Here is a 27,700-nt window from a genome sequence, read left to right on the forward strand (position 1 = left end):
CAGCTACGGCTACGGCTGTTGCTAAGGGTGCTGCTAGGGATGTCCTGTACCTCAACGTATGATGACGCGGAAATCTAGCCGTAGCCATAGCTGTAGCCATAGACGTAGCCATAGATGTAGCCATAGCTGTAGCCATAGCTGTAGCCATAGCTGTAGCCATAGCCGTAGCCATAGCTGTAGCCATAACTGTAGCCATAACTGTAGCCATAGCTGTCGAGGCCTTTTGTCTGCATCAAAAACACAAAATCTCTGAATGCTTGTGACACATGACTATGTTGCAAATTCAAAATAAACGATCGTTTCTAAGCAACCGCTAAGGTCAAACAAACTAAAAAGTACTGCCCTTGCAGATGGAATGTTTTATTTTCATCAAATTACGCCCAAATAAAACAGCATCATCGAGGAAGAAAACGGCCCTTAAATAGACATAGGCACCGGTGCCCTTTCACGTTTCATTAATTTGCTTAGATATTCTCTCCCTCTATACTGCGAATCACGATTGCACTCAAGTTTGACGTCCGCAAAATAATGACATTGCCATGACAACTGCCATTAGAATATTAGAATTGCGGTCTACCTGTTTGACTTGATACGACAGATAAACACCATTGACCGGGTCTTTGGTTGGTTCGTGGGTATCTCCACGACGCGATTAACGGCGGAGGCTCATCGGTTTACTCTGGTTTCTATTTTAGTTGAGGCACAAGTCTCACAAACAGGTAACATAAGAAATTACTGCGGGCAGAATGTTTGCAAAAACAAGGTTATAAATATAGAACATAAAAACTCATCACTTTCATGTACGGATGGCAGACTAGATAAAGAAATGACGCAAATTAGACTTCACCAGTCCTCTGCATATATTCACGCTTTACTAATCCTACAGTATTTCGCGCCAATTGTTTTGCGCGGGAAATTACAGTCAGAATAAAGCACGGGCGGCGAAGTAACGGAGGAAGTGATTGGAGATTTAACGGGCAATCACAGTGGATTATATCCTATGTCGAATTAAACCAACTTTGTTTAAAATCTGAAAAAGCCATAAAACAGTCGTCGGTATTTAGTGCTTTTGAGATCAGATCAGTTGGTTCGTTGAAGTTTGAATCTTTCAACTCTCTTTATAAAAAAAACCCATTACCTAATACTTGCTTAATAGAGCTATCAAAAAAAGGACAAAAAAGTAGCTGAGCGTAAAGTTACCAGCCACCATGTATACAGATACCGTATGTGAACGTTTTTCTGCCTACATTAGCAGGGAAATTGTAAGGAAATGTTTCAGTAGCGTTGAGAATTTACATTGTGTTATAAGTATTCAACCAGACATAAGAAAGTTGTAAGAAATTTTAAATTATAGACCTTCCCCATGTGATACATTTGGAATGTACTAATCCACCGTCATATGACTACCTCCTCCGATCCCCCACAAGCTTTGAGTACTGCATGTCGTGAATTATTCATCAAAATCATGAATTATTCATAAAGTTTGTCTCCAAGTGTCATCAGAAATTTCGAGAAAAAGGAGCGCGCGTCAGTCCCCACTTCAAGCTGGTGAGTCAAGAAACCTTCACACGTAACGTGTAGCTGGTGCTACCTCTCGTACTGTTATGTACAACATGAATTATCTCACTCTCATCTACATGTGATTTAAGATTTTTGATTCTATTCCCGCCAAGAGGGAAAACAGCACTGTTTTGACCTGAGCTGGGTATTTAGCAATTCAGTAATTCATCCACAGCCAAGACAGTTTTTTTTAATATGATTTATGGAGACTTCCATGGAGCTAATTTTGTATACATTACTGTTGGAATTTGATTAGAAAGGTGTAATGCTATGTTCTAAATAGTGGACACAAATTAAATTACGGAATGTAAATTTGAGAATACCTCTTGTCTTTACGCCCGGATAGTTGATGAATATTTTGTCAAGAGATAATGGAATTTAACATGTGGTAATTACCCCCATATATGCTTTAGTGAATTGGGTTATTGAAACATATAATGGCCGTTGTCATTACACAACTGAGGAAGCTTCATTTTCTTGAATATTTACGGGTTGGCATTAAAGAAACCCGCTTGGTAAGTTTTGATATAACTTTGGACAAAAAAAGACAAATGAGTGTATTTCATTTCCAAACATCCTTCCCTTCGAAAAACCAAACCCGTCTCTTTTCAACTGTTTGTTCTAACTTCATACATACTTCGTCAGAAGAGTCACAGAAATTATGTGATGTGTTATAGATCAATAGGATCTGGTTGGTAGTTTGTTAAGGTGTTTGTTTGTTTGTTTGTTTGCTTGTTTGTTTGTTTGTTTGTTTGTTTGTTCATTCGTCTGCTTGAGGTGTTTGTTTGTATGTATGTATGTATGTATGTATGTATGTATGTTTATTTGGTCGTTCTTTCGTTCGTTTTGGTTTTTTTTTGGTATTGTATGTTCGCACTATAGAAGCCACTCTTAGCAAGGGACAACTTGAAGAAAACATTCGAGATGAAAACAACTCAGGGGACCGGGAGACGATGGTTGGAATTGATATTCCGCTTCAAACAGTCTATAGATTGTCGGGTAGAGGGAGCAATAACATTGGTTAAAGGCAGTGGACACTATTGATAATTACTCCAAATAATTATTAGCATAAAACCTTACTTGGTAACGAGTAATGGGGAGAGGTTGATAGTATAAATCATTGTGAGAAACAGCTCCCTCTGAAGTAACGTAGTTTTCGAGAAAGAAGTGATTTTCTACGAATTTGATTTTGAGACCTCAAAATTAGGATTTGAGGTCTCGAAATCAAGCATCTGAAAGCACACAACTTCGTGTGACAAGGTTTTTTTTCTTTTATTATTAACTTCGACGACCAATTGAGCTCAAATTTTCACAGGTTGGTTATTTTATACATATGTTGAGATACACCAAGTGAGAAGACTGGTCTTTGACAATTACTTATAGGTCCACTGTGTGTAAACGACATTCACATAAATATTTTTGTAGGATGAATATTACAAACAAGCCGTAAGTTCAACCATTAGATCTTCGAAAGATGGACAAAACAAACCATGAGGTAACTCCAAAGATGTGTTAGCTTTTTACTGACACATAATCATTACAGCTTTCCCTAAACAACGCATGTCACAATATGACCATCCGAAACATGAGACAGGCCATGTCCTTCCGAATAACCGAATAGTATTATTATAATTATAATGAAAGAGTCGAATAATGCAAGTTGTTACCCCATTGGATCAACATGGCACGGAACATGAGTTATAGCCAGGGGTGACAAGTGCACGTTATTCGATACCTTATAATTCCCTATCGGTTACTTGACACGGGTTTGATGTTATTTTAACGATGGCTGTAAATGGGAAGCTCATTTTGACTTCAAAGGTTGGGGAACAAAGAGCGAGTAAGTAACATGCAGTTTATGTCAAAAGGAACAAGCCAGACGCTTTTTATATTAGCCACAGCAACATGACTGACTACTGGCAAAATACATGACTGAATGGACTTATTAAAGAGCAAATCAAAAGTAGGTTACATTAATCGAAGGGCACAAATAAATAAACAGCACATCAAAACATACCAACAAATCAACTTATAAAAGGAACAAACAGATTTATTTTGACGAAATGGATTTGTGCTTCAAATCTTTTTTTTTTCGCCACGACGTTATTAATTCTTTTACAAACTAAAAGATGACGTCACAGTTTTGTTTATTCTACAACTCCATGACGTTCTAAAAATCTTAAGTTTTGTAATGAACGAATTTTAAGAAATCAACTTGTAGGTGAATGCAAACTCAATATGGAACATTAATTGAAGGTTCGTTTGAATTAGTTGAGTACATTGCTGTGACGACACAACACACTTTCTCTCCACAACCAAATTAATTAACGACCCTCCCCCACAAAAAGCAAGAAAGTCTAAAAATAAGTAGGAAAGAACCTGGCTGAATAAATGAATAAAGGGGTCGATTGCCCGAGGGTCCATTTACTGGGCAGGTTCGACCAGTAGGATCAAGTGTCTGCATGTGTATGGTCAAGTTCCGTAGATGGGCCACATTAAAGGATAGATACAGAATCAAAAACAGATTCTAGATTCATGCAAATCACTCACAAAGAGGGTACTGGACTGGGTAGATTCAGAATCAGAGACAAGGAGAGTGAAAGATACATAGTCCAGGAGATACCTCTAGATTCATTGCAAATCACTCACAAAGAGGGCATTGGAATGGGTAGATTCAGAATCAGAGACAAGTAGAGTGAAAGATACATAGTCCAGGAGATACCTCTAGATTCATTGAAAATCACTAACAATGAGGGTACTGGAATGGGTAGATTAAGAATCAGAGACCAGGTAGAATGAAAGATACATAATTCAGGAGATACCTCTAGATTCATTGCAAATCACTTAACATAGAGGGCACTGGAATGGGTAGATTCAGATTCAGAGACCAGGTACAAAGAAAGATTCATAGTCCAGGAGATACCTCTAGATTCATTGGAAATCACTCACAAAGAGGGTACTGGAATGGGTAGATTCAGATACCAGGTACAATGAAAGAAACAGTGTCAAAGAGATACCTCTAGATTCATTGGAAATCACTCACAAAGAGGGCACTGGAATGGGTAGTTTCAGATTCAGAGACCAGGTACAAAGAAAGATACATAGTCCAGGAGATACCTCTAGATTCATTGGAAATCACTCACAAAGAGGGTACTGGAATGGGTAGATTCAGAATCAGAGACAAGTAGAGTGAAAGATACATAGTCCAGGAGATACCTCTAGATTCATTGCAAATCACTCACCAAGAGGGCCCTGGAATTGGTAGATTCAGAATCAGAGACAAGTAGAGTGAAAGATACATAGTCCAGGAGATACCTCTAGATTCATTGAAAATCACTAACAATGAGGGCACTGAAATGGGTAGATTCAGATTCAGAGACAAGTAGAATGAAAGAAACAGTGTCAAAGAGATACATCTAGATTCATTGGAAATCACTCACAAAGAGGGCACTGGAATGGGTAGATTCAGAATCAGAGACAAGTAGAGTGAAAGATACATAGTTCAGGAGATACCTCTAGATTCATTGCAAATTACTTAACAATGAGGGCACTGGAATGAGTAGATTCAGATTCAGAGACAAGTAGAGTGAAAGATACATAGTCCAGGAGATACCTCTAGATTCATTAAAAATCACTAGTGTGAGAGTCCATATCCAGTTAATGAGCGCATTGTTTGGGGGCATTGCAACGGATGGAGTAAAGGTCACTGCTGGAACGGATGTGGTTTAGAGAGTGGGCAGTTCTCATGACATCCAAGACACGACTTGGAAATTGCTAAATTAAAAAAATGGTTTATGGGAAGACATTGAACTATGACCTTGCTGTGTTTGAACATCCGTTTACGTTCCCTTGCAGGCACGAGAATGGTTCTCTTTAGTAGGGCATTTCGAAACGACGGCTTCGGCATTGGATTCGGCTCAGGTTGGCCCCGCCGGTTGAGTTGACAATGCGCGTGTTTTGCGTATAAACGCTTAGGGCTTCGAGACCAGAGAACGGGGCCTCAAGCCGAATCCAAAGCCGCAGCTTTGGTTTGGAAAAGGGCCTATGAGATGAATACTACTAGTCCAAAGGCATTGGAGAAACTGTACGATGAGTTTTGTAAAAGTATAGGCTGGTCCAGTGTGGACGAATGCACTGCTCAGTGTGCTAAAACAAAGACAGGGGACTAGACAAAGATGGAAGCTGCATGATGCAAACCAGTACCAAACGCCTTTTTAATACTAAAATGTCATTTAATATTGGTTGGGAAGCAAAAAAGCAGCAAACACGTTAACTAACGCGAGAAGATAAAACTCTTGTATGGAGTGTAAAATGATGTGTACATTTATATCACGTAGATATTACGAGTTTCTGAAAGCAAATTCGACCCACGTCAGCTGAACTTTACCTAAAATAATTAACCGTCAGAGCACAATGTTTACGATGCATTAGTGTTTATAGAGAAAGTCTCAGAGACACTCTCACAAGGTATGTTCTACTTCCGACATATCCTGAATCGATAAGAAACGCCGTGACAAGGATGCAAGAGCAACAACGATAGAGAAGAGGGGGAGGGAGGGACTGACAATGGCCAAGACGGGAAGGGCAAAGAGCCAAGGACAATGACCTCTTCATGATGACAGGTGGATCCAACGATGTGGTTATCAAGGTGTACTATGTCTACCGTACACGACAATCAGTGACATTGCTGACAGATATGACACACGACAATTGTGGACAATGCTGACTGATATGACAAACGACAATTGTGGACAATGCTGACTGTATGACACACGGGTAATTGTGGACAATCCTGACTAAATACGACAGATGACTATCTAGGACAACGCTGACTAAATAAGACACACGACAATCTAGGACAATGCTTGGTGGATAAGACACACGACAATTTGTGTATACAGTGCAGACTGAATAAAAGACACCAGACAATGCTTGCCCATGACACGCGCGAGACAATCATGGACGGTGGCCGCTGAATGAACCATGCGCCATTTTTCTCTGAATGTTCATTTGCTCTTCAGGTGACACAGACATTTGAAACGTGTGCTCACTTTACTTTAGGGCTTTGATTGTACATTAATGTCTCATTATGTAAACAAAATGAACACAAAAAAGTAAGGTAAATTAAAAACTGCTATAACGAGCTAATAAAGCACTTGTAATCCTTATAATGACTGGATCTTTTTAAAAGTCAAAACAACCCTCTCCATCAAAATGTCAACTTGAAATAAACAAATGACTCTTTCAGAATCCCTCCACCGGGAACCCGACAGAAATAATCGCGGTCAAAAAATAGCCCTTGTTGGTGTTAATGACGTCACCAAACAGCCGTCGGATGCAATGGAACTACGTCACTGATTGGCCGTCTGCGACCAAGGATGACGTAGGCAAGTGTACTGTTTTTCGTGTGTGTGTGTATGTGTGCTCTGTTGGCTGTAGGCTGATATTCGTGCATGGCATTAATAGCACCCCTGGGCACGAGGTAGCTGTTGCCAGGCACGTTTGGTTCAGGCTCGTTCAACACTTTTCTTGGTAGTTTGCATAAGTTCACAGCTTCGTACGTGTCGGCCGCGTGAGGCCCTCACAATGCACGCTGTATGACATTATATTCTTGTCTATGCAATCTACATAGGATATCCTCGCCCTCTAAATAAAGCCATTTGAATAAATTATTTACTCCTTTTCCCTCATCCAACACTCCGTAACAGAAAAAGGGAGTGGAGTCCGACTTATTAATAATGCATCCTCAAACATGAAGCACTATAGATCTTAGCTATGTAGTTTGACGCAGTAAGTTCTTTGATTTTTAATGTCGAATAAACTGGGATACCCATAATAAATAATGCATCGTCGAAAATGTCTTATTGAAACAGTTTTCTAATCTACTTATATTTAAGAAAGAATAGACGACAAGATTAAGGGGTGAAGCTAACGCGTAGGAATCCTACACTTGACTTCAATGTTGGAATGGATTACACTGCAGATGAAGTGAATAAATACTACGCACAAGACAAATAGGTCAGCTTAGCTTACTTAATCTAACTAAACAATCTTAACTTACGCCTGTTTATAAGATTAAACAAACAGTAACTAAAGTTGATGGTTTTGCTGCACCTCTCTGTATGTAAATATGGCTTCCACAGAACTGTGGTAGCAATTTCACAATGTCAATACATTTAAGTTTAGCACACTCTGGTGGATGGCTAGCTACACGGATACGGGTTATGCTGTATAGAGATACAGTGTGGTTGATAATTAACCACTCTAATTTATTGAAATGCATCGATCGTATGGTGTGGGATTATGTTGGGCTTTAATTAGGGGACATCTCTCAGTCAAGCTACGTTGAGCCTGAGAGCAGGGTGTAGAGCTAAGGTATTATGTTGGTTGATTAGACTTCACAAGTCGACGGTGCATCCAAAAGGGAGAACCACGGGAAGTATATGTATACATCCAAAACCACTTTACTAATCAAGGAATAGAGTGCAAGCAGTACAGACTAATGTTGTGCCTTCTCTCGATTCAAACAGACTAAAAACCCCTTCACACAGGAGCAATTTAGCAAGGGTCCCTTGCTAAATGTAGCTGGGTTGTAAAACTTTACAAAACGTACCCCGTGTGAAACGACAACAATTTTCTGATGTCCAACTTCTCTACCAAAATCTTGTCAAACATTGCTACATTTTACAACCATGCTAAAGTTAAGCAACGGACCCTTGCTATATTGCTCTCGTGTGAAAGGGGCTTAAAAATATTTTAAGTGCTGTTCACACAACATAAATTTAACTGGGGTCCCTTGCTTAATTTTAGCATGGTTGTAAAATGTAGCAATGTTGACAAGATTTTACAAGAGAACTTGGACAGTAGAAAAGATTGTTTTCCTTTCATACGAGCTACATTTTTCGAAAATTTTAAAACTATACTACATTTAGCATGGGACCCTTGCTAAATTGCTCTCGTGTGAAAGTGGCCTTTGTGGAGTGAACTTTGCCTGCTTCAACCAGTGCTGTATCCTATCTTTACCCAAATGGAGTCAAGATGAAGGTAGAATAATTTTGCAACAAGAAATTCCGCGCCTTAAATTCCAAGAGACTATAAGTAAGATTTTCATTAACTGATGATGTACATTTTGTTGATTCAAAGACAGTAAACATTAAACAATCGGTTTTATATTAACATGATTCCGTGCCTTATGTTGATTCAAAGACCGTAAGTGACCCATGAGTAGAAGCATCCAAACCGAATTGGCTAACGATACCTGATATTTAATGTGAGAGGGTTTTTCAGTCTCTACCGTGTTTAAAGTCGTATAAGGGCACTCATATCAATCAGCGAGTAGCAATCTATAGGAGGGTTAGTGTTCATCTTGACATTAAGGTCTGCCTCCCTGAGAAAGAGGCAGAATCTCATCAAAGAGGAAGAGAGGCCCCAATCTTTAAGATGATTGCTGGGGAACCCACAAGAAAGGGGTGGAATTATCTTGTTTTTAGAAAATGGACAAAATGGTTGCTGAGGAACCCCAAAAGAAAGGAGGTGGAATTATCTTATTTATAAAATGGACACGAGCCTTGAAAGAACCTTTGATAAACATTATTCCGTTGAATCTTGTTCTTTCTACAAATGTAATTTTAAAAAATTTTAACTACTTTTATGCATTTTAATTTCCATGCAATTTAAAGCAAATATTTACGTAATACAAACAAATATAAACATGGGGGCACGCATCGCACCCGTGACATAAGTACAAGATTTGCTGTTTAGTATTTACCAAGAGAAAATAAATAAGTTCCCTGTAAAAACAGTCATTGATTACAAAGTCCAAACCGGTATTAATCCTCAAATATTGCGTAAAATACTATCCAAGCTGTAAAATAGATTTTACAGACCACAAACCGCTTTAATTTGATTGCCGAATTCAAAATAACCATGTACACAACGACTACACAGAACCCCCGGAATGTATTTCCAACTGTTTTTTTTTAAACTAAAATGAAAATAACCCTTTTATATAGAGCTACTTGTGTGGTCTCTGGTACATTATGAATCTACTCATAAAAAACGCCAGATGTAAGAGTGCAAGTTAAAGGTACACGTTTGGTAATTACTCAAAACAAATATGAACTTAAAAACCGACTTGGTAACGAGCATTGGAGAGCTGTTGATAGTATAAAGCATTGTGAGAAACGGCTCCCTCTGAAGTAGCATAGATTTTGAGTAAGAGGTAATTTCTCACTAAAATAATAAAAGACTTCTAGCTAGAAGTCTTTTAGTCCTATCTGAAAGAACACAAATTCGTCCAACAAGGGTGTTGTTTCTATCATCATTTTCTCGCAACTTCGATGACCAATTTAGCTCAAATTTTCACAGGCTTGTTACTTTATGCTTATGTTGGGATAGTGAGAAGACTGGTCTTTGACAATCACCAAACGTGTACATTCCCTTTAAACAAAAACAAGGAACTATTTTAAAGATTCTATCAATTAATACCTAAAGAAAAAGCTATGGAGTTTTCGACAGAAATCTGTTTGTTTATTACTAGAAATAAAGAAAAATGACTGATAGCTAAATACCCCTTTAAAATCCCTTAACACCCTGCACTGCTCTTTTTTGTACGGCTGAGTCGATGAATGCACTTTTACTTGAGTCAACATTGAGCTCACTTTACAGTGATCAGTGATTGATCATTTTCTAATGTGTTTCTACCACATGTTCAATTAGTCTAATTTGGTATCCACTATGCATAAACATTCAGGCCTGTATGTTTCGTATACGAAACACTTGCCCTTTCTAGTACATTAGAAGGGGCAAGTGCGCCGAGGCATTTTCTCCCTAGTAAAGGACACACTATGAGAATACTGTAAATTTCTACTGTAGCTTTTCAAGGGCACCAAGGCAATGACATGGGGGCATGGAGGCAACCGCCTTCGTTGCCTCCGTGAAGTATCAGACCTGAACATAATAGAGATTGCCCTGTGTTCAGAAAGAGTTAAGAGTAGTCTTTCTCAAGTTGGGACTAGTTATTCATCCTAAATTACGACTAGCCTTAACTTTTTAATATCCCATAAGACTGGTCCTATGTTACGACTAGTGCTAACTCTCTGTGAAATCGACCCCTTGACTTATAACAATGTCCACATGGATAAGGCTTATAGAGCTTTTTTAATTGGCTTGCTGAAAACATAATCATGAAGAAACATGAAGAAACATGGTTAAAGGAACACGTTGCCTTGGATCGGACGAGTTGGTCTATAAAAAGCGTTTGTTATGAAACGTATATGGTTAGAAAGATGTTTTAAAAGTAGAATATAATGATCCACACAAGTATCTCTCAAAATTGCACGGTTTCTTTTTACGTCGCGAACTATCACGGTCGGCCATTTATGGGGGTCAAAATTTTGACCCCCATAAATGGCCGACCGTGTTATTGGACGAGGTAAAAAGAAAACCACGCAATTTCGAGGCATATTTGTGTAGATCATTGTATTCTACTTTTACATCATCTTTCTAACCATATGCATTTTATAATAAACGGTCAAAAACGCTTTTCAAAGACCAACTCGACCGATCCAAGGCAACGTGTTCCTTTAATGGTTCCTAATCCTTAGCCATATTTTTTATTTTTTATTAAAGTCAGGTGTGGTTTGAAAAGTGAAGTTTCTTCAATCTATAGCAAACAACTATGACAGAATAATGCCGTCGTAAATTTGATTGTACATTATTTCTCCAAAAGACTTTTTACCATAATGCATCCATCTTTGAGGTAAACTCCTCCAGGAACCTAACTCGACAGTCCCCAACATGTTATTTATTTTATTCAGAGAGAGTTGTTTACCTCTCGAGAGAGACATATAGCAACTGAATCAGGAAAACCCGTCAGGTTGGCAGGATGTTGTTTTCTCGTTGCCATGGAAACGAAGGAGAATTCGTTTGGGGTATTATCCGATTGCTTGTTTTGATTCACTGTCATCTTGAAGACAGAAATTGCAATTTGATCTCGCCTCAACGATCAAAGACGACCTATAGATTCAAAGGGTTATGTACCTGTGTAATTCAATAGCAATAAACACCCGTTTTTTATTTGGATGTATGTATTTAATAACATTATGATTATATTATGATTATACAGAGGGAGAAATGAAACTGTTCTAAATCAACAACGTGCGTAGACTTTGTACCGAGGGGAGTACACGTCAGAACACCTAGACACAAGACCGTGAATAGTAGCGTGGCGTCGGCCGAGAAAAATTAGATAATTACGGTACTCTCAACCGCGTCGTGCTTCAAGCCTCGGGCGGAAAAATCCTCGTACTTTATCAAAATTCCACTATTTGCCCCTTTATTTGTTTATGACATTACTACTGCTGTGATGCAGAACACCTGCAGGGAAATCTCATATGTGTACAATATAATCTGAATAAGAGGGGGGGGGGGGGGGGAGTAAAAGGGAGTGTCAAACCAGAGGGTTTAATGTTGGTGTACCGAGTTACACATTAAATTGTGAAGTTTACTGTACAATGCATATAATATTATAAGCGGCTTAAAGGGCATGGCTTGCCTTAAAGGCAGTGTCAAACAAGAGGGTTAATATCGGTGTACCGAGTTAAACATTAAAGGGGCAGTCTCGATAACAATTGTGAAGTTTATACACCGCATAGAATATTATAAGCGCCTTAAAGGGTATGTCTCGCCCTGTATTTAACCACGTCCAGTAGTTATGACATTGAGTTATTACATTTATTAAAGCATAAAAAAAAAAATTGGTTAATCATATTTAAAGTGATAACTATAATTGCAATGTCATAACTGAGATACATTGTTACGTCAAGCGCCTTTCATTTACCGCACTGCAAGAATCGAAGGGCATTTTTGGTCTAGCTTTATGTTTTCCCGAGCATTGTCCGAAGTTGGACCTTCAAGCGAGCATGGAGGTGATCTTGTGCCGTGTCCCAGGTGTCATTTCAAGGGTGTCCACGAAGTGCGTTCACGCTGTCTTACAAACACTTGTGAGAAAAACCCGCCGATCAACAACTCTAGTTCCTTACAATCGAAAATGCATAATATTCAGTACTTTACGGAAACAAAACCACTGAATATTGATCATAAAATAATGAAATTAAAACCATTGGTAAAAACTGACATATTATGTTAGTACGAGGATAGGGGATTAACTGGACTGACTTGTCTTTTGAGAAATTAGAGAACGCAGTCAACTAAAAATCACATACAGTTATGGGGGACACATCGCGAAATTAATCCCACAATTACATGTGGGTGCATTAGCTTGGACAGGTGTTATAGTAGAGAGGCGGGGGCTAGACCACGGGTTAGAAACCCAAACTCTGCAAAAGCGAAGCTGACATTGAGACGTCTATTTCCGACACATACACCAATCATACACTAAAGGGTTATTAAACTATACGGGTCTCACATTAGGTGGGAATTCACACGAGATTACAGAACTTGGCGGGATTTTACGCTGAGGGAGTGAACATAATTGTACGGGAGTTTACGGGACTTCACTGGATATAACGGGATTTCACGGGATTTCACTACTTCACTGGACGCCAATGAATGTGTTTGCAGGAGGGATAGGCTAAACATTGTTTTCTTTCATTTTGAGTTTTGTGCCTTTGGTGGATCTTCAAGACATACCGATAGGCTTCTGGTACAACAAGGGGGTCGTTCCGGCTAGATTGCTGTAACCTGATTGGAAGAAATAGAGACGAGGGGCGTGGCAAGGGCGTGGTTATGGAGATGGGCGTGTTATGAATAAAGCAAGCAAGGGGCGTGGCAACATGTAGATGTTTGATAAAAGGAAGATTATGAAAAGGAACGATGAAAAGGAAGATGAGTAAATGACGAATGAGGAAAATGATGAATGGAAAAAATGGATAACGAACACAAAATAGGAAAAAAATTGAAGGATGTATGAATATTTATAAGGGGTAAAAACGTAAATTTAGTTAGGGAAGGCAAAACAGAAAAGAATGTGAGAGAAGGGTGTGGCGATGATGACGTAATGGAAGAAAAAAGGTCAAAGGTCAAGATGGACGGAAAGGGATTATAGAGCAAGAAGGTCGGACGGACGGACGAGGAGAAAGAGTCGACAACGAATTAGACAAAAAGTTAAGTAGACAGGGAAATTAAGTCTAGCAGAGTTACACAAAGAACGGATTTAAAATTCGAATGAGATGCTAATACGTAATGATTAGAAAGGAAGTGTTATAAGTGGCTAAATGCACCAAACTGTTGTTAATATGTTAATATTATTCAAATTAGTTAGATACAATTAGGAAACGATGCAAAGTGGAATGCAAATTAGTTAGAATATTAATCTATAAAAATCGACTTATGAACAATCATAACAGCCACATAATCAACAATTAATATAGGCCTACAATAAATGTTTCTGAGGATGGTAAGGTTGGGAAAATGGGCTTTGCGGGAATTGTCTGGAAGGAATAAGTTGGTATTGGAGCGTAAGGGGAAATATACCGGTTATTTTAGATCAGTCAATACAAAAGAGGGCGCTGTTAAGCATGGGGTTCTTTTTTAAGTAATGACATAACAGATCAGCCATTTCATAAGCCACAAAAGTAACAGAGAAAATAATTGCAGCGTATAAGCTAAAACAATCAGGAGCAAAAATCAATATTAAAGGTGCAGCAAAAGCAATAAATAAAAGCATGGCTTTGGACAACATTAATATTTCAGGTGATTGGTTCAATGTATGTCATAGACCTTTTCGCAAATACCATTGCTCAAGCGCAAGCTGTCAAATGAGGTGCATGCTGGTCTAGCTAGTGATCAAATTTGATAGCTAGCTAGACCAGCATGTACCTCATTAATACACGTCTATTGTGCGCGTACCGAGTATTTGCGACAAGGTCTATTGTCTACTATGTTTTGTTTGTGTTAGTTTGCGTGAAATGAGAAATAAACTTGATGTTGTATTTGCTTTGTACAGACAGATGGTTAAAAGTCGGATATTTATCAAGGAAGTTAATCTAGAGGTTGTTGATTCAATTCCCGCTACAGTTTGTTCAAACTCAAAACTACTTTAAATTCATCCCAAACGTAATGACAAGTCGACATTTCATTTAACGACGTTGTGTTCGTCTTCGCGGGTCTTTAAGTTTAGATTAGAAAAAGTTCTCGCCTTGAATTGGATCGTCGGCAGGCGTGCGATGTTCGCTTTTCATCAAAAACAAGACGCTAAATAAAGAGACTGTGATACGGAGAGAGGGAACAAGCAGTTTAGTCGTCAACAAGGGCATGTATTTTAGTTCATTACACCCAACCTACGGCCACTTCAAAATGCAGTCTAATATGGTCGAGAGAGATTTAGAGCAGCAAGTGAACGTGTTGGTTTGTTGAGTCTGACGATAACGCGGGTTAGAATGAGGTGTGAAATGTGAGAAAGTAACGGTTTACGCCACCAGCTTTCCTTTGCTTTCTAAAAGTGTGTAAAGCACATACAGTTAAAGGTAGTCTCGTACTTTTGGTTATTACTCAAAATAATTGTTAGCATAAAAACATACTTGGTAACAAGCAATGGAGAGATGTTGATAGTGTAAAACATTGTGAAAAACGGCTCCCAATGAAGTAACGTAGTTTTCGAGAAAGAAGTAATTTTCCACTAAAATATTTGAATTCGATTTCGAGACCTCAGAATTAGATTTTGAAAGCACACAACTTCGTGCGACAAGAGTGTATTTTCTTCCATTATTATCTCGAAACTTCGTCAACTAATTGAGTCCAAATTTCTAAAGGTTTGTTATCTTTGTGCATATGTTGAGATACACGAAGTGAGCAGAACGGTCTTTAACAATTACCGGTGCATTTAAAGGTATACGATTAAGATTCATATTATGATTATTTTTAAATTTAGAGGTCATCACAAACCGAAAGACTCACTAAGATTTCCAATGACTAATCCACAAGCTTCAGAACATTTGAATACATTCGTGTCATCAACATCATTAACTTGAATCGGCCATTTTGTTTGATGATTGCTTTCGCTGTCGCCACGTGCTTCTTTAGGAACCGAAACGAGGCTCGGCAGACAGTCTCCAGACGGTCTCATTTTAAAGTCTATACAAGATACTTGTGTATTAAGGTGACAGCCAAGATGGATGTGCAGTGATTATATAATTGTATTTGCAAGCTGTATACAACCCCGACCAGTCTCACACTGCTGTCTCCAACAATCCAAACGCCCCTTAGGGTCCTTGTATTAAAACGATGTAAGATTGAAATCGTCTAGTTCCAAACACCACGCAGTTCATATCATAAGAAGGGGATACATCATGGCGCTATGGACGCGCGTGTCCAAACTTGATTCAACTGATTTTTTTTTCTTCTTCTTTTTCTTTTTTTCCTGCTTGAGTTCCCCCCCTCCCCCCTCAACATCGACCGGCAACAGGACTGCATGATGCCAAAGCAGCCTGCGGGAGAATTTGTCTTGTCGGCCCATGATCACGTCTTGTGAATTCTTGGTCACATTATTTCTCACTCACTCTCTCTCTCTCTCTCTCTCTCTCTCGCTCTCTTGTCATCTTATTCTCCAATCTCCTCAAGATGATGACGTACTCGCCATATCAGAGGCCCCTTCAAGGGTGATTCGTACCAGCAGCAATCGAAGAAATATCGCGGAATCTCGAAGGATGGACAAGCGATTCTCGTTGTAATTCGAGAATTCAATTTTAAAGACTTCAATTTACAGACTCGATAGGTATCAATACCGAAATATCATATTTCATATTGATGGTTCGTATTATGACGTGGTTCATGAAACACAATATTTGTTTATTTTAGTAAACATGAAATATGAAACGGGAGTCGATGAGATACATCGGAAATCGGTTTGTTATCTTGAGTTTTATCCGGATGATTTGTGGTGATATTTGGAAATCGAATCTCGAAATTTATATGCAACAAATGAAAATATTATATTCTTTAAAAACAAACGTTAACAAAATAAGGATATTTGAGGTTATATCAAATGGCATTAGCCGATTATAAATAGGAATATAACTGGATTCTTGTTTAGTAAATATAAAATTTTAACTTTCAGAACTTGTGGCGATATGGGAAATCGAACCTCAAGAACTATATGCAACAAATGAACATATTATATTTCACAAAAATTACATGTCTAGTTTTGTGGTCAGTTTTATAATTAAACCGGGTTTTCAGATAGTGATATAAATCCGATCAATCCAGAGTAATAATCATGACTTAAATAAAAGAAAAATACCGAATTGACTGCCGACTCCAATTCGTCACTGAATTCATCCAAGAAAGGCATTTAATTCCCACGATTTCTTGTATCATTCCATACAATGTACCCATCCTATCCCATCATAATGACAAAACTAAAGGCACTGGACACCTTTGGCAATTGTCAAAGACCAGTCTTCTCTCTTGGTGTATCTCACATATATGCACAAAATAACAACCCCGTGAAAATTTGAACTCGCTGCGAGAGAATATTGGAAGAAAAAAACACCCTTGTCGCATGACGTTGTGTGCTTTCAGATGCTTGATTTCGAGACCTCAGATTAATTCATATATTATATTAAAGAAAAAATGCTTCTTTCTCAAAAACTACGTCACTTCAGAGGGAGCCGATTCTCACAATGTTTTATACTATCGACAGCTTTCCTTTGCTCGTTACCAAGTAAGTTTTTATTGCAACAGTTGGTTTGAGTAGTTACCAATAGTGTCCCGTGCCTTTAAGTTGAATTTCAAATCCCACGGTTCTTCTAAATTACATTGTGTAATAAACCACGATACAATAGAAAGATAGTCCCACCACGACTAGAACATCAACTCTGCCGATCGTCCCCAAGCAACGGGGTTACACACACACCAAAAACAACCTCGACCAGAGGGCCTTAATTTGACAACAAGGTTGAACCCTTCGGTGGTTACTGTCTAACCAGATTTGGGGACGCAATGCTCGTAGCACCAATTAGTATAGACTTGGACTGCTGGATTTGTGCGTTCAGCTTGCTGTAAATCTCGTCATAAGCTTCGGGTTTAGTCCAGTTTTCAACAAACTCCACAGCGATGAGATTTGATTATGAGCTGAAATTGGATTATTGTGCGCGGCTGTAATTTCCTATGATTGTCTGTTGTGGAATGTTAAATGCTGCTTCATTGATGGTATGGAGGGGACTAGTACATTGTTGAAGACAATTGTATTAGAGTTGTTAACATACTGTCACTGAATATCATTACGAAAGCATATGATGTTTAAATAGTTTAACGTTCGATATTCATCCTTAAATTGAATGGCAAATGGATTTATTTATTCAAATTTTTTACTTTTTATATATATTTTTTTAAATTTGTAATCAAATATGACGTCTAGAATTTCATATTGGTAACATTAATTAGAGTGTAAAGTTAATTCCCTATTGGAAGTGGTGTCGATTTCGATGTATTTGTTTATGTAATGTTCAGGCTTTGGAGAAGTATTTACCAAGTTGTCTAATTGTTTGATTGCTGGTTGTATTGAACAATAAACCGGTAAAATCATCCACTAACAAACACCTGATATGTTTAACACTTGTCATGCATTAATAAATTTTGTTCAAGCTCTGTAACTGTGTAAATCATCCTAAAAAAATGTTTTTCAAAATAGAGGTTGCTTTTTATCCGGACGAGTTGTGGTGGGAGTTCCTCCATATCGGTCATGTTCCTCGTATCGAATAACACTAATGCATGCTGATAATGATTTTGCAATTAGGAACCAGACTTTTTTGTTCTTCCAGCCTCGGTTTGGTTACGTTGATACAATGAGAGCAATTCAAGATGGCTGCACCGTGATAAAGGTCTATTGACCAATTGAAACGACTTGGTTTGACTCTTCAAGACATGCCTGAAGAAACCAAAAAGACCGCCATCTACAAAATGTCTTCAACCGTCTCTGTGCCAAGATGACGTAGACCAAGACAACCCTTGTAGAGAACATAATTAACTTCCACCACAATCCATGGTCAACTCACAATAACGGCCAGATTTATTCAAATACCCTCAAGTCTTAACAAGAATTTTGATTATGCTGGAGATCACGTACTGCAACGAGACGTGGAGTGCCGCCATTTTAATTGCGCGCCATTTTGATTTTCTGAAACCAAAATATTGTTGATTATAGTCAGAGGTTTTGTCTGAAAGCAATCGGCAATTGTCAATATTCTTGCTTACTTGTCGATCGACATTGTGACTGATAAATAAGATTGGTCTGTGTAGACTGGTCAGAGACTATTTAATTATGTATCCATGCAGGAGGAGCAGCTCGCTCTACAATCGATGGACAGTGCTCCAAGGGACGAGTTGACCTCACGCATTATGAAGCCAGAATCCCCACTGACTGGATAAACATTCTAAGTTAAATCTGTTCAGCGAGAATTAGACACAGTAACCAATATCAATCGGAAGGCATTCTGGCTTGTTAAACCTTTCTGCTGGAAATCAATTTTGTACTTAGCATGTTTGCTTGGAATGAAAGAGATTCATATTAACCACGAATTAACCCGGATGCCAACTTCCCATGGGATCTTTACCTATTTCCCTGTTAGGCTGGACCGGAAAATGGTTAACAGAATTGGGGTTTTAACTCTGACTCTGCGTTAGTTTGACTATAATTTCGGGGGAATTTTGATTAAGAACCGGGGTCAGAACCCGTGGAACCGGATCCAGTTTTTAGAGTGAAGTGTCAGCAAACTTATCATAAATTTGTGTAGGATTATATATGTGTATTTGCGATAGAAACTGCACAAATTAATGGTTAAAACTATAGTGTCCGGGGGACAAACAAATGTTGTTTTGCGAGACTCTGTGCATTATTGATCAAGAAACACCAAGGATATTTTACTGAACTTCGCTCTTTTATATAAAACAGATTTAGAAATCCGACTAGATTTTCAATGATATTGAGTGGGTAAGACACTGCTCTAGAATTGCAAGGATCGTGGGTTTGAATCTCACCGGAGTAATATGCCAGTGATATTTTTTTAACAGGACTCAGGAAAGGCCTACCAACACACATCGGTGTATGGGTAACAACCAAAATTAAAATATTGATTAGTCAAGTTCAGATGAGATTGAGTTATCTTCATTGACGCCGTACGTGAGGATTTCTCAACCAAATTATTTTTTTCAGCCACTAAAAATGTAAACACAAATGCTCTCGATTAGTGTTTGCAGATTTGTTTATCAAGTTTATCTTATCTATGGACAAGTCAATATAATATCAGGTCAATATAATATTAACATCTTGGAAAGAATAAACATAATCGATAATTTAGATGCGTTTATGTGGAAAGTAAGTTCATGCTCTCGCTCTCAGTTCATTTAACATTTAACTCTGGCCAGATGTTGGCTTAAGGCAGCGGCGAACAAACGCATTGGGACTATTTATAATACACTTCAGTTTACACCGTTCTCGTTTATCAATACCTTTTTTGATGAGTAGATTACCAATAGATTTAAAGATTGAAAGAAGGCAGTTTTTGTTTAAGCTCTCATAATGATTGAGTTAAAAAGGTAATTTTAATGTTAAGAGTTGTAACATGATTGAATTAGAATGTCATAAAATACAACTTATCATCAAAGAAAATGATAAACTGGTCCAAAATTAGGAGTTTCGTTAAAAACTGAGAAGGATTAAAAAAACGAATTCCCTTAAAAAAGCATTTCATTGTCGAAATTTATGCTGCTTTATTTGATTTCTAATTATAATAATTTCTAATAGTAATAAATGGGGTAAGAATAATAATGTGGATATCTCAAACTAAATATTATTCCCATTTAAATACTTGTTTTATTAATACGATTTTGAAAAGTTACAACTCATTTTGTAGATTTCATTTCAAAATATAACCAACCGACTGAAATTAGACTTGAGTCCATTCAAACAAAAGGTAATGATAATAAAATGTAGTTGCCAGTTCGTTTGAGTTGAATAGACTTGGTTCTCCAGTCGTCCAACCTTATTTTCCCTTTAAAACACCATCCCAATCAATAATTATTCTATCTGCCTGCTGAATTTTAGCGTGTCGCCATGTTATGCCAGAAATGCCTCAAGCTACACGTCTAAACTTAGACTAATGTACGAAATATCTTAATGGCGCAATCGGGAACCGATTTGAAGACTCCGATCGTATCTATTTCACGGAGAGAAAATTGGCGTTGGTGACAATATTTTGAGAGGTTCAAAATTTGGGATAGATTTCCAGCTCGACTTGGCAGAATGTGTTAGACGAGACAGGTAAAATGTAGGCCTATATATGGCGATTCATTGGTTGTACGACATAAAGAATGGAAATTAATCTGAAAATCGTGATACGACTGAATAAAAGATGGAAACTGATTCTGATAAATAAACACTTTGGGAAATCTTACAGGAAATCTTATCTCACCGCAATACAAGGAACGGTGCACTGACCTATAATAAGTCACATGACTTATAGCCGCCAATCAAAACACACCTTTCAACCAGACCAGTAAAGCCAGAAAGCCACAAATCATAAGAGACCTTCCACCATCCTTCATTGTAAGTCACATGACTTATAACTGCCAATCAAAACACACCTTTCAACCTAGTCAGTAAAGCCAGAAAGCCACAAATCATAAGAGACCTTCTATCATCATTCAGTGTAAGTCACATGATCTAAAGCCACCAATCAAAACACACCTTTCAACCAAATCAGTAAAGCCAGAAAGCCGCAAATCATAAGAGACCTTCTATCATCCTTCAGTGTAAGTCACATGACTTAAAAAACACACCTTTCAACCAGATCAGTAAAGCCAGAAAGCCACAAATCATAAGAGACCTTCTATCATCCTTCAGTGTAAGTCACATGACTTAAAGCCACCAATCAAAACACACCTTTCGACCTATTCAGTAAAGCCAGAAAGCAACAAATCATAAGAGACCTTCTATCCTCCTTCAATGTTAGTCACATGATTTAAAACCACCAATCAAAACACACCTTTCAACCGAATCAGTAAAGTCAGAAAGCCACAAATCATAAGAGACCATCTATCATCCGTCAGTGTAAGTCACATGACTTTTACCACTGTTTCAAAACACCCAGTCAAGTCAGAAAGCCACAAATCATAATAAGAGACAATCCTTCTCTTCTTTATGGTGTCATTTCCTTCTGGATGTTAAAGCTACGGCTACGACTCTTGCTAAGGATGTCCTGGGCCCGATTTTATGGCTCTGCTTACCGTAAGCAAAGAATCGGCGCTTGTATGGAAGCATGGAATTCCGTGCTTACGCCAAGCGTATTTCACGGGTTAGCAGGGAATTTTGGCTTTTGTACTTGCGTACTCCACGTTATAGCGAAATACGCTTACACAGCTAGCGCAGACATTCGGCGCTTGCAGGTAAGCGGGACTAATAATAACATCGAATTCTTATATAGCGCACGTATCTACCAAACAAGGTACTTAAGGCGCTGAGTTAAACAAACTTTCAGAAAGATAGGTTATTGCAGTGATGAATTTTGAGACCCAATTATTTAGCACCTTATAAATGGTGCTCGTAAGCGCATATTTCGGCGGTAAGCAGAGCCATGAAATTGGGCCCTATACTTCAAAGCATGATGACGCGACGATCCATCCATAGCCATAGCCAAAGACGTAGCCGCTAATTCAGTAGCCGCTAAATCAGACACGGCCTTCTGTCTAGGAAACCAAATCACACAATTATTATTGATTCAGATATTGACACTTTCAGAATCTCCGAACAGGAACAGATGTTTCAAGAGGAGTTTCCCGGCAGCTAACTGACACAACCCATTCATCACAATCCTACGTAGATGCTAACTGGATATCACTGTCTTTAACGGTCAAATCATGACATTGTTTCGTTGTAAGGTAGATGCCTATCAATGAGAGAAGGAGGGACGGCGGTTGACGGTCGTTTCCTGTCTATAAACTTTAAAAATCAGTAAAAACAAATCTGCCCGGTTTTCTGTATTACGATAGTTTAATTGGAAGTGTAGTAGATTCGAATTATTTTGGTTTTACTTTGGTAACGTTAACAACTAGGGCCTACAGAGAAATGTTATGTTCTTGAATTTGTTAGTACTTTCTAGTTATCTGTTAACTTAAGTTTTTCAAAAGTGCTTGATATGAAGACTGTAAGCATTTATTTACTAAAAAAAAACAGTACTTCCAAGAGTTTGTACGAAGTTTCACGCCAGGAAGATGTAAAAGTGGCTTAAAGTTTCACTTCAGAAAGATGTCAAAGTGGCTTGCTTTAACGCCGAAAGCAACATTTGTAGATTTGTGAGTAGATTACTGAACTTTGCCGTCAGATTGGCGTACATTACAGCCGAATCATTGTTAAATCAAAGGAAGTAAGCGAGAACATCGAAAAAAAAAATAAAACCTGAGTCTAACTTCCAAATGTAAATCCGGTTTTTCCTGACAGTAAATGACCCCAATCCACTCCCATCAATTCCACTCCCATCAATCCATCGTGGATTCCGTCGTGCAAATACGCGTTTAACAAGAACTGGATGTGTACGTGCACGTTGGAATGATTGTTTTACCACATAAAAAGCCATAGAACGCCAAAGAAAGCCGTAAAACAGTCAGATCAATATGGGCGCGTATTATGCATGCACCAAAAGCGACAAATTATCCTGGACACAGACATCATGATGTTGAATGATTAGCTTCATGGAATTTGTAGATTTTTTCGTCTTCAACCTTTTCCCGCCCACGAATCTGAACTCTGGCGAGTGAAATCTATAACGGATCACCCGTTATAAACCCATGCTGAGCTTCCCCTGTTCAGGCAGCCGCTCGTTCACATTGCTATCACAGACCGGTCATTAGGCGCAAATTCTTAACATTTTGAGTTGGTTTGGCGATAAGTGCAGCACGCCAACGTGACGGGGGACACGCAGTAAGATTGATGCAGGGTAGATTAAAAAGCCACAGGTGTGATAATGGAATGTTGGAGCAATGTTGACATAACCGACCTCGATACACGAAGAGTCAAAATACACTTATAAGGGAACCATCTCAGGCAAAGCAAAAATCCATTTGAAGAAGATTTGAAGAAATCAAACCAGAACCGAGAACACAAGACAGAGAACCAATGAACTCATCTGTCGGTAAATGGTTGAAGAAAACAAAGGAACTAAACTTATTTGCAAACCTAAGAACCAAGATGGAACTAATTGTTATATATATAGAAAAAAACAACAAATAATGAATTCTGGAACCAAGAATGAGAAATAAGAACGTTCCAGCTTACAGGGAACCAAGAAACAAACTTGTGCTATACTCAATCTCATTACAAGAGAATAGGAAACGTATTTTTATCCACACAAAAAAATCAAACTCTTTTCTTTTCCGTTTTTATCCCTTAAACTTGCCCCTAATCATTTTATTGTGAACTGCAATCATTCCTTGTAGTGAATTTATTGACAGTGACATTTGGGGAAAGAAGATGAAGAAAAACTCTCCATTATGAGAAATAAATTATGAAAAGGGGATTGTTATTGGCCCAATGACCAGGGCACTAATGTAAAGCACATTGAGACGGTAAATTGTAAAATGCGCTATACAAGAATTTGTTGTTATTAATTTGTTATTATTATAAAGACAGAAGAGTTGAAACAATAGAAATACTGAGCTCACAACTCATTCATCCTAGACATTTTTGAAGATTTTGAAGAAACAAAATAAAACCTTTTCAAAACCTAAGTATTGAGGCAAACAAAACATAAAAAACATCCTTTGATTCCCATATAACAATTGGAAAGGTTCTTGATGGCGAATCCCTTGCGGTGATTATCAAAAACCGGCGCCTTCCTTCATTCTCATGTAAACACATTTAGATTTATTGATATTAGTCATGATGCGCCGTGAAAGTCAACTCATTTAAAATCGAATTAAATGACAAACAGATGTTGAAATCCACTTTTCATGATTGTTTTATAATTTAATAAATGGTGCAGACGAAGTTCAGCGCAATGTGTGTGTGTAACTCACAAGCTTCAGTTTATCATTTTTTTTTTGTCAGCGGCTTATGACTGTGTTGAGGGAACGATTTTACCAAGCAAATTTGCGTAGCTAATAATTTAAAATGTACATTTTAAATGTACATTTTGGACACACTTAATGCTAACTATTGACAAAGAAATGATGATTTTGGGGTAACAACTGATACAGTATTTGTGTGTAGCATTTTGCTCTCTGAACAAGGGAAGTCACCAGTTGGTATTATTCAAACGGGTTTTTGGGAAGGTCTATCCTTCATAATGTTCATACAAAGGAAACTAAAACCGAGAATACTAGACAAAATATTCAGGTCTCTGTGTTGAATATGAAATATTGTTGTCGGCGTTTGTAAATACAGGGTGTGACATACAGCAGCATGGCTTCATTCTGAATGACTCAAAATGTATTGACCGATAACATCGATTGCTTACGTTGGCTTAACGAGGCGTTGTTAAGATTTGTTGCTCCTTTTTAAGGAAATTGATGGCAATTATGTAGTGTTTATGTCTTGATATAGTTGTTTAAGGCATGATAGAATGTTGTTTGTGTTTAAACAAGCAAACTAAAAAGATATACAGGCATTTATGAAATCAGATTTAGCGGGAGAGTTGTATGAGAGCATAGAAGAAGATAAAGTGATAATATAGTAGCAGGAAAGCTGACTCGAATCGAGATTTAAATTTAAGAAATAATAGAAAAGAAATACATAGATCTCATTTGATGAACTAGACAAGGTGATTAACTTATTGCCAACTGAATAATAAAGTAAAGAAGCAGTACGGAGACAGGTTCGGTAAGTTAAGGTTTGAATGTCTTAGGGAGGTCTCGGTGGTCACTTCGGGTGGCATTGAGGAGGGTTTCTTGGGTGGAGGAGATGGGAGGGGTCCATTTTCGGTTACTCACTGATGGGGGCGACGGTGGTCACGCACCACTGCTCTTCCTGCCTTCATCTTGTCAGAGTTTTCTTATATCACAACAGAGAAGGAGAAACAGGGATGATTTCACCCCGGGAAGTATAGCTTAACTCAAGGCAGCTGATGACCAGTTCACTGCCCAGGCACTACGGCAGTAATATTCCACGTTCTCCGCCAATATGTCCTCCCTTCTTCGGTATAATTCCGGCTGGGTTACAAGGAAGCACAGAAGTTCCGATTCCTCCATAAGACCGGCACACAAGCCGGTGTCTTGTCTCCTTAAGACGGTACAGAATTGACTCAGACGGGGCCGGCAACTCGCATTACCCCCGTCGCTGATAATGGCAAGACTGTATATAGTGACGACGAGGCACTAAAAAACAACCGAGGCCGGCTCGCCAAGACGAAACACAAGAATTGAAAGAGAGTGAGTCGAACAAGTAGTTGTCTGTCTTTGCACGCGCTTACTGCATCATGCCTAGTGCTAGCTACGCCCTCTTATTTAATGCAATGCGAAAGCGAAACACTCGTACGATACCTAATGCTTATTCGGGGCCCCGGTTAGTGACTGATGTACGCGTATACGAATCAGGCATACGAGGCAAGCAAACCACTTGGCGATCGCGCATTTTATTAACCGCTTGTATGTTTTGACGATGGGCCCATGCGGTGAGGGGCTAAAAAATGCCAAGATTGCCCACAGCATAAAGAGCAGTTTGCCAATACATTAGCATGCATGTCATGGTAAACTATAGACTAAAATGACTCACTCCCTGGTAGTTGCAAATCTGTCCCAAAAAGCTCCGTTTATTGGGACATAATTGCTGCAACGAATCGGTGAGATTTTTTTTTTCTTCGTCTCCTACGCTTGCAGTAACCTCCCTGGTGGGACGGATGACATGTTAGGTAGTTTCATCCCTCTGCCTTCAACTGTCTATCTTTTCCTCTGCATAAATGGACGCTAGGTGCCTCACCATCACATTACACTGATCAGTTCTTCACTGAATAGTTATTGATTCTATGAATTCCAGGCTACTGTCGGATTTATGCGTGTTTAAAGGAGTTGTCGATGCGTCTGAGGAGCCGACCAACTATATGAATGCAACAATAATATTCCCCGTCCAAATGAAAGGCGCTTGACCAACAAAATATCATATTATTGAAATAAGAATTACACCACTACATTTTACTTATAGAATGGACACATTTGTGGGTTCGAATCCCATGAGTATATTCCCGTGGATTTTGTGGCACATGACTCATGTAGGTATACTAAGATGCAGAGACATCGAATCGGGTAAACACAAACTATATTATTTTTCCCCCGGCGATGCTAATTTAACATTTATTAATTGAACTCAATATTCGGATTCACCAACTCCTGAACAATCATTCATAAAAAGTACTTTTTAGTGTTTAAAAATAAGTTTCATAACAATTCCGAGATTTCAATATAAATCCGAATTTTCTTTTTAGGGTCGAATCAATCTGAGACCTCCAAACACAAAAGCGATGTAGAATTGTATTTGGATGTTTTGTTTTCTCCTTTAAGCAAACATTACATAATTAACTCTTCTCGAAGCAGTCTCTACTAATTGGACAACTATAGAGTCAATGGCCGACAGTTATAAAGGTTGCAATAACAACGGTACCACAGTTCCGGTACTACCTTACCGCTATCTATCTATCCATTTGTCCCTTGAGGGACACAAGACATGTTTTAGATTCTGGTACAACTCTAAACTTAAAGGCAGTGGACACTATGGTAATTACTCAAAATAATTATTATCATAAAACCTGATTTGGTAACGAGTAATGGGGAGAGGTTGATAGTATAAAACACTGTGAGAAACGGATCCTTCTGAAGTAAAGTAGTTTTTGTGAAGGAAGTAATTTTCCACGACTTTGACTTCGAGACCTCAAGTTTAGAATTTGAAGTCTCGAAATCAAGCATGTGGAAGCACACAACTTCGTGTGACAAGGGTGTGTTTTTTCTCACATTATTGTCTCGCAACTTCAACGACCAAATGAGCTCAAATTTTCACAGGTTTGTTAGTTTATGTATATGTTGAGATACACTAAATGAGAAGACTGGTCTTTGACAATTACCAAAAGTGTCCACTGTCTTTAAATAAATCAAAAATAGTTCCAAGTACAATGTATAGGTGATTATGGGTTATGGAGTTGGT

General features: G+C 38.4%; 1 protein-coding gene across 17 annotated transcripts in view; it reads right to left on the reverse strand.

The window, feature by feature from the left end:
• LOC139947974 (voltage-dependent calcium channel type A subunit alpha-1-like) overlaps nt 1–27,700 on the reverse strand; it is a 201,713-nt gene that overhangs the window by 142,255 nt on the left and 31,758 nt on the right. The window lies entirely within an intron of this gene.

The sequence above is a fragment of the Asterias amurensis genome, chromosome 15 (genome assembly GCF_032118995.1).
Source record: "Asterias amurensis chromosome 15, ASM3211899v1".
NCBI lineage: Eukaryota > Metazoa > Echinodermata > Asteroidea > Forcipulatida > Asteriidae > Asterias > Asterias amurensis.